The sequence below is a fragment of the Diabrotica undecimpunctata genome, chromosome 1 (assembly GCF_040954645.1).
Source record: "Diabrotica undecimpunctata isolate CICGRU chromosome 1, icDiaUnde3, whole genome shotgun sequence".
Taxonomy (NCBI): Eukaryota; Metazoa; Arthropoda; class Insecta; order Coleoptera; family Chrysomelidae; genus Diabrotica; species Diabrotica undecimpunctata.
The window spans coordinates 135,411,250-135,425,433 of NC_092803.1; positions in this window are offsets into that span (position 1 = coordinate 135,411,250).

The following is a 14,184-nucleotide window of genomic DNA, read 5'->3' on the forward strand; positions in this document are numbered from 1 at the left end:
TTATTGGTCTTTAATTGTTTAATGGCATATTCCACTTCGACTTTTAGAATTGGTGGGCTTTCAGTGACATTATTTATTGTAATGTCTATTCTTTCATCTCGGAACAGCTGTTGTATAAATTTTTCCCATTCTTCTATTTTATCTTTGGTGTTATGAATTAACTCTCCGTTGTTATTTACCAGTGGGCAATGTTGTTTTTTGTGGATGAATGAAAATTCTTTCACCTTCTTGTACATATTAAAGTAATCATGTCTATGTTCTAATTCTTCTATTTCTTTACATTTTTCTTCGAGCCATTTCTCTTTTGATTCTTTTATTTTCCTTCTTATTTCTGTATTTAATCGTTTGTAATCGCTTGTGTTCTTATTTTTGTATTTCCTCCTTTCGTCTATCATCTTTAGAATAGCTGGTGTCATCCAGTCTTTTTTTGCCATTAATCGTGTATTTGGAATTTCTTCCCTTGCAGAATTGACGAGGATGGATTTTATTTGTTGCCAAGTTGTATTTATATTTTGGATATTTATTTGGGTTCGGTCTATTTCTGAGAGTTTTTCATTTAGTTTTACAGTGGTTTTATCTTTAATCTGTACATCTTTTAGTAGTTCCATATTAGGTTTGTTCTTCGGCTTTGCATTTTTTATTACTTTAATTCTTGTGCGAATATTTGCTACTACAGGGTTGTGGTCGGAATTTGCATCAGCACTAGGATATGTTTTTGTACTTGTAATGGAGTTACGAAATCGTTGGTTGATTAAAACATAATCTATTTGATTTCTTATTATTCTTTCTTTTGTGTGTAGCGGGGAAGTCCAGGTGTATAATCTGCGTTGAGGTAACTTAAACCAAGTGTTTGTTGCTATCATATTGTGTTGCTGGCAAAACTCTAATAGTCTCTCTCCTCTTTCATTTCGTTCTCCTAGTCCGTATTCTCCTACGATATTTTGGAATTTCCCTCTTCCTATTTTAGCATTAAAATCTTCTAGGACGATGTTAATATCTTCTTTCTTTGTCAATTTCATGAGCTTTTGTAGATCTTCATACCATTCTTCTAGTATGTCATCTGACTTATCTGCGGTTGGTGCATTGACCTGAATAATATTCACATTAAAAGGAGAACTCCTTATTTGCAACAGCATTGCTCTGTCAGAGAGTGGTATAAAGTTTGAAACTGCGTTACTCAATTCATCGTTTATTATTACACCTACTCCATTGAAATGTTTTGGATCATTGTTGCCTGAATAATAGAGTGTTTTGTTCATAATTTTTGTTGTTCCTGAGTTAGGCCATCTAACTTCACTCAGACCTAAAATATCTATATTCAATCTGTTCATTTCTTGGCACACGTTTGCTAGCTTTCCAGCCTCATAAAGGCTTCTGATGTTCCAGGTCGCTACTTTGACGTCATTGTTTGTTTTAGTTTTGTATTTGTTTTTGTTCCTCCCGGGGATTCTTAGCACCCCCTGAACATTTAAGTTCTGCCGGGCACTGGGGGCCATCGATTTAGTTCCATTTACCATACCATTTACCTACTGATCTTTTGCCCTGTACTTTTCCTTTCAGTATAACTTGAAGTAATTCATATCTTTCGTCTCTCAACACATGACCCAAGTATTGCATTTTCCCCCTTTGATTATTCTTAGTAATTCTTTTTGTTTACACATGCGACGAAGTACCTCAACATTAGTAACTCTTTGTACCCATGGAATTCTCAACATTCGTCTGTATATATATATGTACATCAAAGGTTTGGATTCCTAGTATTGTTATTCTAGTAAACTTTGAAAAGCTTTCCTTTTTGGTTGTCGTCTATCTGGGAAATTGCTGATGATAAATTATTATTGACAGTAGCATATTTTTGTTATACCCTCCTGATACCCTCCTGACCCAAACGCCATATCCAATATATTCCTCCTTTGTGTTAGTAATCGTAACAAAGCAACAGGAACTATAAAAATAGTCTAATGTTAAACTCTAAGCAAGTTTAGTGTCAATGTCATAGCCAACTATGTAGAATTAACAAGCAGTCAAATTAATTAAGAAGAACAAATTAACGAGCATTTTAGATTATGGATTTAAAAAAAAATTGTTTTGATTGAATATTTTTACGGCTATTCTGATAAGATTTTAGTTAATTTTTGTTGCAATTAATGTTTGGTTCAAAAAATTACGAATAACTCGGTAGTTAAAGAAGTTGGTATAGGTAATGCTTGATAAATAATACATAAAATCCGAAAATACTAATTCCGATATTCGACCAACCCTGTATATCAAAATGAAGTATTTTGCTATGTTTATAATTTAAAACAATAGAATGCTATATTAAAAAACTTTTAAACATAAACATTTGTTTATATGAAATCTCTACTACAATTCTAGATGGTGTTAATTTTGCTACAAAATTATCAAAAAAACGTAATTATTTCATTAATTACTTCGAAAACACTTTCAATTTTTATATTGAAAAAACCGAAACATCGAAAAGAGTCCAAAATTGTAAAAATATATAGGGTGTTCCTTTAAAAAATAGATAAGTTTGTTCAACCACGACAATATGGGACCACTAGTGCCGCACCCTGTATATAAATATATAAGAGTAAGAAAAAAGAAGTATTTGTGACTCGTTTGGAAAAAATATATAAATGTTTTGGATGGGTTGGAGTCAATAAAAGGGGCTATTGGTTAACTATTTATTATCTCGAGCTTTCAATGGTGTTTACAATTATTATCAAGCGCTGCTAAAAAAGACAAAATATCTTACAAAGTTGAACTAGAAAGAAAAAAAAATTTTTGTTAACTCACCAAATAAAATTAGTTTGGTAAATAAAATTGCTGCTAATACATCTCAAAAATAAATAATACAAAAATGTCTTAATCTAATAAATGCTTCTATGAAATTTTAGTATAATTTTGAAAACATTTTCTTAACACAAAAAAAATTGAATTTATAAATAACTTAAAATTTTAAGGTGGCATTTATGACATTAAGGCTTATTTGTAATTGGTCGCTATTTTAACTTATTTATAAATTCATTCATATTTTTTTTGTGTTAAGAAAATGTTTTCAAAATTATACTAAAATGTCAGAGAAGCATTTATTAGATTAAGACATTTTTGTATTATTTATTTTTGAGATGTATTAGCAGCAATTTTATTTACCAAACTAATTTTATTTGGTAAGTAAACAAATTTTTTTTTCTTTCTGGTTCAACTTTGTAAGATATTTTGTCTTTTTTAGCAGCTCTTGATAATAATTTTAAACGCAATTAAAAGCTCGAGATAATAAATAGTTAACCAATAGCCCCTTTTATTGACTCCAACCCATCCAAAACATTTATATATATATATATATATATATATATATATATATATATATATATATATATATATATATATATACAAATAAATCGTAGCAGTCTACAACACTGTGCCTCCCACAAATAACCATAATCATTATTTTCCGATCAATTGAAAATTGGAACATGACCATCAAACCACTCAGGTGAATAATTGGAAAGAGAAGTTCCAAAGATTGCGACAGAATCTTCAAATAATACTTCAGTAACGTAGCATCGCTAAAATGGCGATCTTTATAATTTAGGGTGACAGAAAATTCTAGTGAACTTAATGTAAGTTGCACAGGATATTTGATTTAATTAGAAACAGTTTATACGTTTTTCTATCAGATGCACTTCGATGATGATATGCGATGAGTTTTTGCAAATTCTGTACTTAATATTGTCCTGACGCTATTTTCTTGTAGCATTTTAAATTAATTACTATGTTAATGGGAATAAGCCATAATTGAAGGTTAAAATATGTTATTTGACGTTTTAATTTTCACTTCGAAAATCGTTCTCAAAATACAAATATTAGAAAATTAAACAAATTTTGTTTTTTGTTAACCCTCCGTTCATCGGGTGTGGTCTGTGAGTACGACAAAATAAAACTGTTGGACAAATCTCTCAGTACCTTCCTAGAAACTAAATACCATTCGTTTTTTTTTTTAGACAAAACTGTTTTAGAAATTTCTATATAGCTCCTGCATGACCGTTTGTCCTGACAGACCCCACCCGATCAAATGTGTAAAAATATTTGCACTGCTTCTTAGTTGTATTTTTCTTGCAATCTTGTTTCACTTAGCCAGAAATAACGCAAATTAAAAATGGGAAGCAGGTATATTCTTCAGCTTTTGAATTTAGCAACGATATGACTGCCGTATCATATATACCGAAGAAAGGAAAAAATGTGATTGCTGTTTCCACTGTGCACAGAGATGATCGGATTGATGAAGATACTGGTGATCAGAAAAAATTAGAAATAATTACTGTTTATAATTCCACAAAGAGTAGAGTAGATGTTGTAGACAGAATGATTACATCATATAATGTTTCCAGAAATACGAAACGTTGGCCAATGGTAGTAGTTTATAATCTCCTTAATCTCGCAGCAATTAATGCATTTGTAGTTTACAAAGGCAACAACCTAGATGAAGAATTTTCCAAAACGCGAAGATTATTCCAAAAAAACCTAGGTATGGAATTGGTAAGGGAGAGTATACGACGTAGAGCAGTTGACACGCATTTGAGAAAAGCTGTGCGTGCTTCGGCCTTGAGACTCTCAGGCATTGAGGTCGACGTTGTACCAGAGCCCCAGCCAGATAAGAGAGGAAATTGTAAATATTGCAAAACTCGCTTTTTTGCAAAATTTGCAAATCCTGGCTATATATGGACCACATAATGGCATGCTGCAAAGATTGCTTAGAAAATTTGACCACCAAAGTTTGCCCACTGTAGTTTGTGTCCACAATTTAACTTTTTAGTTTATTTATGTTTTTGTAGTACTTTCTTTGTTTCTAATTAAAGTTTTAAATGTTTTTTTTTTGTGTTTTTCATTATTTAGTCGCTGTTCAATAATTTAAAAAAATATGCGTTGAAATTGTAAACACTTTTAAAATTTACCTAATACAACTTAAAAAAGTTTTGGAATTGTTTGTGTAATAAACATTATATATAGTAAATGATTATTTGTTTAAAACATGTTGATGCGAAATTAACAATAAAATGTATGCTGTTGCTCGGGAGGCGGTATTTCATTTTGGTCCTCACAGACCACACCCGGCCGAAAGTGCTTCAGAATGGTCACCCGATGAACGGAGGGTTAATTGGTGGAAAATTCTTTTATTTTAATTTTATGCGACTGATTTATATTGATAATTCAGACATATTATATTATCATTTAAAATGATATTGTTAATATTGCTGAGTTGCGTTCCTGGGACGAATTTATTGTAAGATAGTTCATCTGATTACGTGAAATCAACTTTAACTTAAGAATATTCGTCAGAACAAATTATAGCAGGTAATGCATCTTTAAAAAGACAACCACATACCATGATGACAGTAAAATTCTCCTGGTAGTGAATCCATAGTAAATCATTAGGAAAAAACCAGGAAAAAAAAACCTTTTAATACCATCCCGACATGGAAAGTATTGGGTGTTACATTTAGTTTATTCTCAATAAACACCAAATTCTGATTTTATTTGTTTGTTATTTAAAAAACATAAATGATGTATCCTCGATATGTTAATGACCTACTAATAGTGGTATTTTCCTTTCGTTAACTTTCTCTTTTACTAGGGGTCACCATATCCTACTGCATTCTGTCGAGGAGTTTGCCACACAATTGGTCTCATTTAGCATAAATTAGATAGTAAATAAATAAATAAATAAATCGATCCCATCAGATGGTAAACAGAGAAAAATGAAAGAAGCGGTTCTAACTAAGAATGACTTTATGGTCTCGGCAGGCTTTAAGGAATATTAAATCACAAAGAAGACGATTCTTACGTGTCAGCAGTTTGGTATATGATTTAGTAAGCTGATCAAATTCCTCCCGGTAAAGGCAAATACCATGTTCTAAAATATTACTATTAAACTAGTATAATTAAACCCAGAGCTTAGATTAATACTATTACAAAAATTATTATTAAAATTAAACTCAACGGTCTTTCGGATTGAACGGCGTCGATTATTATTGCAGCGAGCAATCAATGTCCTACTGTCAAAAATGTTTGCGTCAGCCCCCGCGCTAATCCCCACGGTAACTCCTACGCCAACCTCGACGTCACCATCGACGGTATAAAATAAACCGTCCTCTGTCCCCAGTACCAGTAATGCATTGGTTTGTGAACAGTGTAGTAGTATCTTGGGTCTCGGGAGAATGAGACCTTGGAAACCCTGAAGAAAACATCAAAGAGGATGTCGAAAGCTTGGCGCTATATATACAGTGATGAGTGTCTTACCACCCGGCTTTTTAACGTAAGAGATAGAAAACACAGTTACCTTGTGAAATAAAAAGAGATGAAACGTGTAGAGGTGAGAAATAATCGATAGAAACCTATAATTTACATTACATTAAATTACCACTATCGATAGTCTCACACCTTTAGACGTTAGCTTCGAGCTAAATCACTTCGGTCATAATTATTAAGTGTAACGTCGTATGTGTGACGTATTTCCATTTTTTAATTCCGCATTAAGTAAAAACTAATTGACCACAATAAAGCAAAAATGTAAATAAAATAATTTAATTAATAGCCATTATTTAATCTAAAGTTTTAAATTATTAACCAAGAATAATTTCTACTATGATTTGAGGAGTTTCATACACTCTTGTCACGAAATAATAATCAATCCTTCGTGGATTAGTGATAAGAATGCGACACAGACGTTGCAGACGATTAGAGTTCAAAACCCACATGTGGTTTTCTTTTTTTTTTTTTTAATAATTTGAAATTATGCAGAGACCGTTTTGCTTTGAATCACTAAACATTTATATCAGTCGTTACTAGTATTATAAGTGTTTAAAGTTAAACATAAATATCTTATTGAAAAAACAGTATTGTCGTACTTTCGAAAATAAGGTAAAAATTCTTATTTTTAAATTAAAAGAACGTTTAAAGAATTCTTAACTAAGTAAAAATTCTACAAAAATAAAAAAAAAATATTGTAAATAAACGTATTTACAATATGCTCAAATAAGCCCTGATTAGCAGCAGAACAATAACCCAACTGTCACTAATTAATTATAAAAGTCTGATGGATCAGAGTTCAAGGCACGATGTTCTCATCCAGGCGCTCAGGTTTCGAATCCAACATGAAGGTTTATTTTTAAAAATTAAAATTTGAAATTATGCAGATATTATATCGTTTTGCTTTAAATAAATAAACATTTATTCCAGTCTTTATTAGAAGCGTTTATAGTAAAACATTTAAATCTTATTGAAAAAACAATGTCGTACTTTCGAAAATAAAGTAAAAATTCTTCAAACATAAAAGAACGTTCTAAATAAATGTACTTACAAAAAATGTTTACATAGGTAGAAATTCTATAAAAATATTCTAAATAAACGTATTTTATTCTAATGAAATGTATTTACAAAAAATGTTCGAATAAGCCTCCATTAGCAGCAGAACAATAACCCAATATATTATAAAAGTTTCGTCTAACATTAGTTAATGTTTCTGGACTAATACCTCTCATTGAATCAGATATCTTTTCTCTTAATTCTTAGAGAGAATTAGTCCTATCATCGTCAATTCCATATAGTTTGAACTTGATATATCCCCACTTAAAAAATTACAAGGTGCAAGATCAGGTGATCTTGCAGGCCAAAAAATATCTCCGTGGCCACTAATCAATCGATTAGGAGAAGTCGCACTGCGATATTCACTGACAATGCGAGAATTATGTGCAGGACAACCATCGTGTTGAAACCATATGGAATCGAAAGGTATTGGTAAATTAAGAAGGGCTCGGACAATTTGATTTTGCAGAAGTTCCAAGTATTTCTGCCCAGTCAACATACCATCTATATAAAATGGACCAATGACATGATTCCCTATTATGCCTCCCCAAACATTTACTTTTCGAGAACGCTGGGTACGAGCGACATAAATCTGACGAGGATTTCCTCGAGACCAATAACGAGCATTCATTGAATTGTGACGGCCATGCAATGAAAACGTGAACAAAACGTTCTCTAAAAAATGTTCATCTTGATTTGACATTTTCATTGCAGTTTGACAAAATTCTAAACGTCTATATTGATCCCCAGGGAATTGTTCGTTGGATTTATGAAGTTTATAGGGACGGTATCCATGTCTTTTCAAATTTTACCTACTCTAAATCTTGAAATTCCATATTGTTCTCCGAGGCGAGATGTTGATTGGGTGGGATTTTGCTCAATACTTGCACAAATCAAAGTGTCCCTTAGTTCCAAATCTGGATTTACCTCCCTTCATCTACGAACTCATCTTGGAGCGAACAGGGATTATAAGTAAAAAAATACGTGTAATAGACTGAATTGTTGATCAAGCTGGAGCCGGCCTATTTGGAAACATATTTACAAATTTTTGTCTAATCATGTTGTCTGATAATTCATTTACATGCCAGACAACAATTTGCACTTTTTCCTCGACCGTTAAAACCATTTTCACGAACTGTTTTTTCAATAAAAAGTTTCTGTTTACTGTGCAAAAACACTTCTCGATATGTTATTATTTGATGGCTGAAGGCTTGATGATTTGGTTAGCTGAAGGGAAGGCAGCTGTTAGCGCGTATCCATTCCAATATTGTCAATTTTTTTGAAAATCATTACCTGTACAGAAAAATTGATGATAACACTGAGAATTTAGTGATGGATTTGACATTAAACAGTCTTCACCGGATTATTTTGCATTCAAAACTGAAGACTGTAAAACTGGAATTGAATTTAAATTATTTTGTATTTCTATTTTATAACATTGGAATAAGAATAAATTGTAAATAATGATCTTTTTGAAAACTCGTTACCTACTGTGTATCATATTTTTTATAATTTTGATTAAGTAAAACAAAAATTTTATCCTTGGTGTGAATTGAACCCCAATCTTCTTGTCAATAGACCACGTCTCTAACTGTTACACAAATTCCACATACAATAATTGTTTTCGGACAGAACATACCTACCTTTAGTTTAGTCAAATATTTCAGTTGATTTATTTTTATTATTAAATAAACTTGAAGATTTATAATTTAAAATCGCTACTTATTAATGTTTTTTACTAAAATATATCTTAATTTATTCAATCATTTATTCTAACATCAGAAATTATTAAAATAAAATATTTTCGAGGTCATCCGCATAATTATGACTGAAGTCAAATACCCACGGCTAATAACTGCTTTATCTCGTACTATCTCACAACTTAATCTGTCTTCTATCCTTTCCGCTGTTTTGCCAGGTGGTAAGGCACTCATCACTGTATAGCGCCAAGACTATACACAATCCATCATCCCATCCCACACAAGATAAACTAGCAGCCTATAATCAAAATACAACTTTGAGACAGAATTAAATATCATTAAGCAAATAGCAGTAAACAATGGATACAACGAACAAACAATTAATAAAATTTTAAATCAAAAACTACACATGAAAGCCCTGAAACCCAGTACCTTCTGCTCGATTACATATACAGGCAAAATATCAACAAAAAAAAGCCAAACACATAAAAAAGAAAGAAATAACACAAGCTTTCAAAACAAATAACAACTTAGGCAAATATATTAAAAACAAGAGCCAAAATAAAAAGCACTTACACAATAGTGTATACAAACTTAAATGTAGCGACTGCCCAAAAACTTACATCAGTCAAACTGGTAGAAATTTTAATAAACGAATAGCAGAACATAAAAGGGCTTTCAATAATAGAAAAACAGATTCACATACGCACTTCACCTTCTAGATCATAATATTCTTTTAATGACTAATTTCAAATTCTTCACATTTAAAATAAAGGCGTTAAACTATGTTTTTTAGAATCTATGGAAATTAACAAATTAAAAAACACAGATATAATTCTGAATGACCAATTTGAGACAAACAGTTCTCCCCTAATCATAGTTCATTTCATAATTATAATCATTTTATTAAAGACTATAAAGTGTAAACGCATGCCAAAAATAGATAACTTGAGAAAGGCACTCAACCAAAACAGCTGTAGTGATAAGATTTTATAATAAATTTTGTGGAAGTTTTAAAACCAAAGTTTTCAGTGATATATCGACCTCTGAAGTAGAACGAGGTTTAAAACAAGCTCCACATAAAACCAGTTTTAGGTGTTAAAAAGCAACAACATAATTACAGTTTTACTTACAAAGTAAATCTAAGTGATTTTTCTCACCACAAGTATAAAATCTGTGAGTACAAATATTTATTTAATCTAAATAATTATCATTTAAGTTAAATTCACGTAAACAAGAATCAATTTTCGGTTATAAAGCAGCAACTTTTTACTGCTACCGTTTATCAGTTCTGATATCGAGGGGACAGGACCGAACTAGGTTTATGAGAGTTATCGATGATAATAATCAAAAATAGATAACTGGAGCAACGTTCATCAAAAACAAATATAAAACAATCTTTTGGAACTGTCACAAATCTAAATGTACCTAAACTTCCATCCAAAACACAAGTAATAGTTTTTCCTGCGCTGGAAAATACAAAGTTGGAAGACTATCTATTTGCAGTTGGTAATTTAATGCATCCAAAAAATATTCTATTCTCCTCTAGAATATCAAATGGTTGAATTTGCATTTATCTAACAAGCGAAACTTTAGTTAACAATTTTCTACAAATTAAAAAAGGGATAATAACTGTAAACCACGAAAAAATTCAGGCTCGTAAATTATTGTCACCAAATGAAAGATTATTGATATCAAATGTTTGTTCTTCAATCACACATTTAATTATTGAAAATACACTTTCTAATTTCTGATTAACTTTGGTTACTCCAATAAATTTTTTAAAAATTGGTACATCAAATCGTAATTACAAACACATTTTCAGTTTCAGAAGGGATACTTTTATTTCTCCCCCAGTCTCATCAATACCCGAATCAATAATTGTTAATTACGAAATGACATTATATTGTATATTTCTTGTAATGAAGAAGCATCTATGTATTAATTGCAGGCAAGCGGGACATTCGGCTGAAAAATACTTAACTACTAAGGAAACTCAAACATCTCAAACACAAAATGCTGCTCCAACTACTTTAACTGATCCAATAGACAATAATTACATTCCCCTAACGCAAAACATATCTTTCTCGGCTCCTACAATATCGACTAAACCGGATATCCATATTTTACCATCTACTCATGTTACAGAAAGCACTGATTTTCAACAAATGTCCCACGTTCCTCTGTCAAACAAACGAAATCGCTCTGAAATTATAACCCCTCCACCAAATGATACTCCAGTAAATAACCCCTTTCCAGAACCTAAATTAAAAAAGCCAAAGTCTTCAATCACAGACATAGGAACCATTAAAGTAACTGACGATATAAAAAATTCAGCTAGACGAATATATGAAGATACTTCAGTAAACCATTCAATATCTTATAAAACATTAGTAGATATGCTGGAAAATGCTCATGGTACCCCTGATCCAGTAAGCTTAATAAAAACTTATACAACTGATCTAGAAAACCTATTGAAACTTTTAAATCAACTACATGAAAATTTATCAACTAGGAAATCAATAAGAAAATGCACTAGACCTCGAAAAAAATACTTAAATCCATTCAATCAAAAACTAACACTAACACTATTACACTCGCCTTGAGATATTACAACAAATGATTAAAAAACTTACTCCATCCATACTTTGTTTACAGGAAACTCATTTTAAAAATACTAAAGTTCATAATTTAAAACACAATAATGAAATCTCAGATTTGATTAAACGAATACCTTCACCTCGTCTAATAGTTGGAGATTTTAATGCACATAATTATATATGGGGATCAACAAAAATTACTCCTACTCACAATCAATTTATTTTAACTATCCAGATGACCGTTTTCGCTTTCTACAATATGCAAAGCATCTTCAGGTCTCGATACAAAGTTAAATAAATGCTGAAATAATAAACCCATATTAGGGTGTTGTCTAATAAAGATAAACAAAGATATATGATATAAATTATATAAATTACAGTAACTATGCCAATAGGTATTACATGTCTGTGGTTTTCCAAAATGAATAAAATGTTTAAGCAGACAAGGTAAGACCCACAAATTGGTAAAATAGTCTATCAAACTGTAATAAATTAATAAATGAACAAATAAATAAAACATTACTTACATGCCGGTACAAAATTATTTGATGGTTGAAAGAACATGGTTCAAACTATCCTGTATTGTTGATTGGAGAACTTAAGTGTGCTATTGTAATTGTTTGACAGTAAACAGGGAAGTTCTTGAGGAGACAGATTTTATCCAATGAAGTAGATATAGGTGTAATGTAATTGTTTGTTTGATGAAATTAATGTTCTATACCATTGAGTTATTTAAAAGTTATTTATATTTATTCCAGAGATATATTTATAAAATGTGTGTTATTTATTGAGATTTTATTTTTGAAGGTGACAGTTGTGAGACAATGAATGAGATTAGATGTACAAATTGTGTGGATGTGCAATTCTATCAACATGTAATTATCAAATTTCTTTGATAAAGTTCTGTTATAATATGTTTATTATACCATATATTATTACTAGAAACAATATTTTTCCTAAAACATATTAAATATCAGTATTGAACTGGTATGGTACCTCAACTTATTTAACCCAAAATTATTATTACATCCCATCTGGTTTCGAAATACAATCATTTTACAAAATATTTCATTTTAAATTCAACACGTGGTTTGATGGTTCCCAACACAACATTGTAAAGTCGTTCAGACTAGTAGTATTAATTAAATGGATCTTTGTTATTCCTAATCATATGCAAATCTACATTTTCAAATAGAAATATTATATTTTAACTATAAACTGCTATAAATTTGAAAATGTTAAAGTGTTACAGAAATTATTATACAAACTCACCATTGTTCATGTCGGTGTGATGACATTTCTGCTCATGGTACAGGAAAATTGAAATAAGAATAAATTTGCTTTACACCGGTTTAAATAGAGAACCGTTTACCTGTTGGTATAACCAATTTCCGGTCCCAACTGTCAGATATTAGAATTACCAACTAACTATTGAATGCTTAATAATTCAGTCAATTTCTTGAATTAATCAATTATTTTATCATCAATAGTTTATCTGCTTATTATTTAAGTTCCATATTAAGATTTCAGAACTGGAATAAAATAATTAAAGATATTTATACACACCATGACAGATAACTCACACCAACAATTATTTCAAAGAAAGTTTGTAATTTTGTTATACATTTTGATTACAAATGTACATATTTAATATTAAATTTATTTACCAAATAAATAATTACTTAAGCTTGTTCTGTAATTTTGACTAAGCTGAGTTAGTTATCATAGAAGATGTATTTCAATTATTCATATTGTTACATTGAAATTTAATTATTTAAAGTTTGTTAAAGTATGCCAATATTAACAAATCAACTAACTTTGATATCTAAAATTAAAAAATTTTAGAGACATTTATTAATATCAGCTTATTTCATAAAACTAGATAACTTAACTTACAGCATTTAAAATAGAAGAAGAACTGTGCCACTTTAACCTACATTTGTCAAATTTACCTCTAAAATCTAAAAAATAACATAAAAAACTCATTGTCTCCAAGTAAGAGATGTAGTGCTTTCAAATCCTCCCCCTTTTTTAAATTTAATGTCTGTTTCGTCCCCCCCTTTTTTAAGTGTTTTCTGTGTGTTTTCTGTGTGTCTTAAAGTGTCCTCAATTTTAATTTTTTAACTTTAAATACTGGACTTTACAACCATTTGCCACATATTACAACAGAACTTTATCAAAGAAATTTGATAATTACATGCTGTTGATAGAATTGCACATCCACACAATTTGTACATCTAATCTCATTCATTGTCTCACAACTGTCACCTTCAAAAATAAAATCTCAATAAATAACACACATTTTATTAATATATCTCTGGAATAAATATAAATAACTTTTAAATAACTAAATGGTATGGAACATTACTTTCATCAAACAAACAATTACATTACACCTATCTCTACTTCATTGGATAAAATCTGTCTACTCAAGAACTTCCCCGTTTACTGGCAAACAATTACAATAGCAGACTTGAGTTCTCCAATCAACAATACAGGATAGTTTGAACCATGTT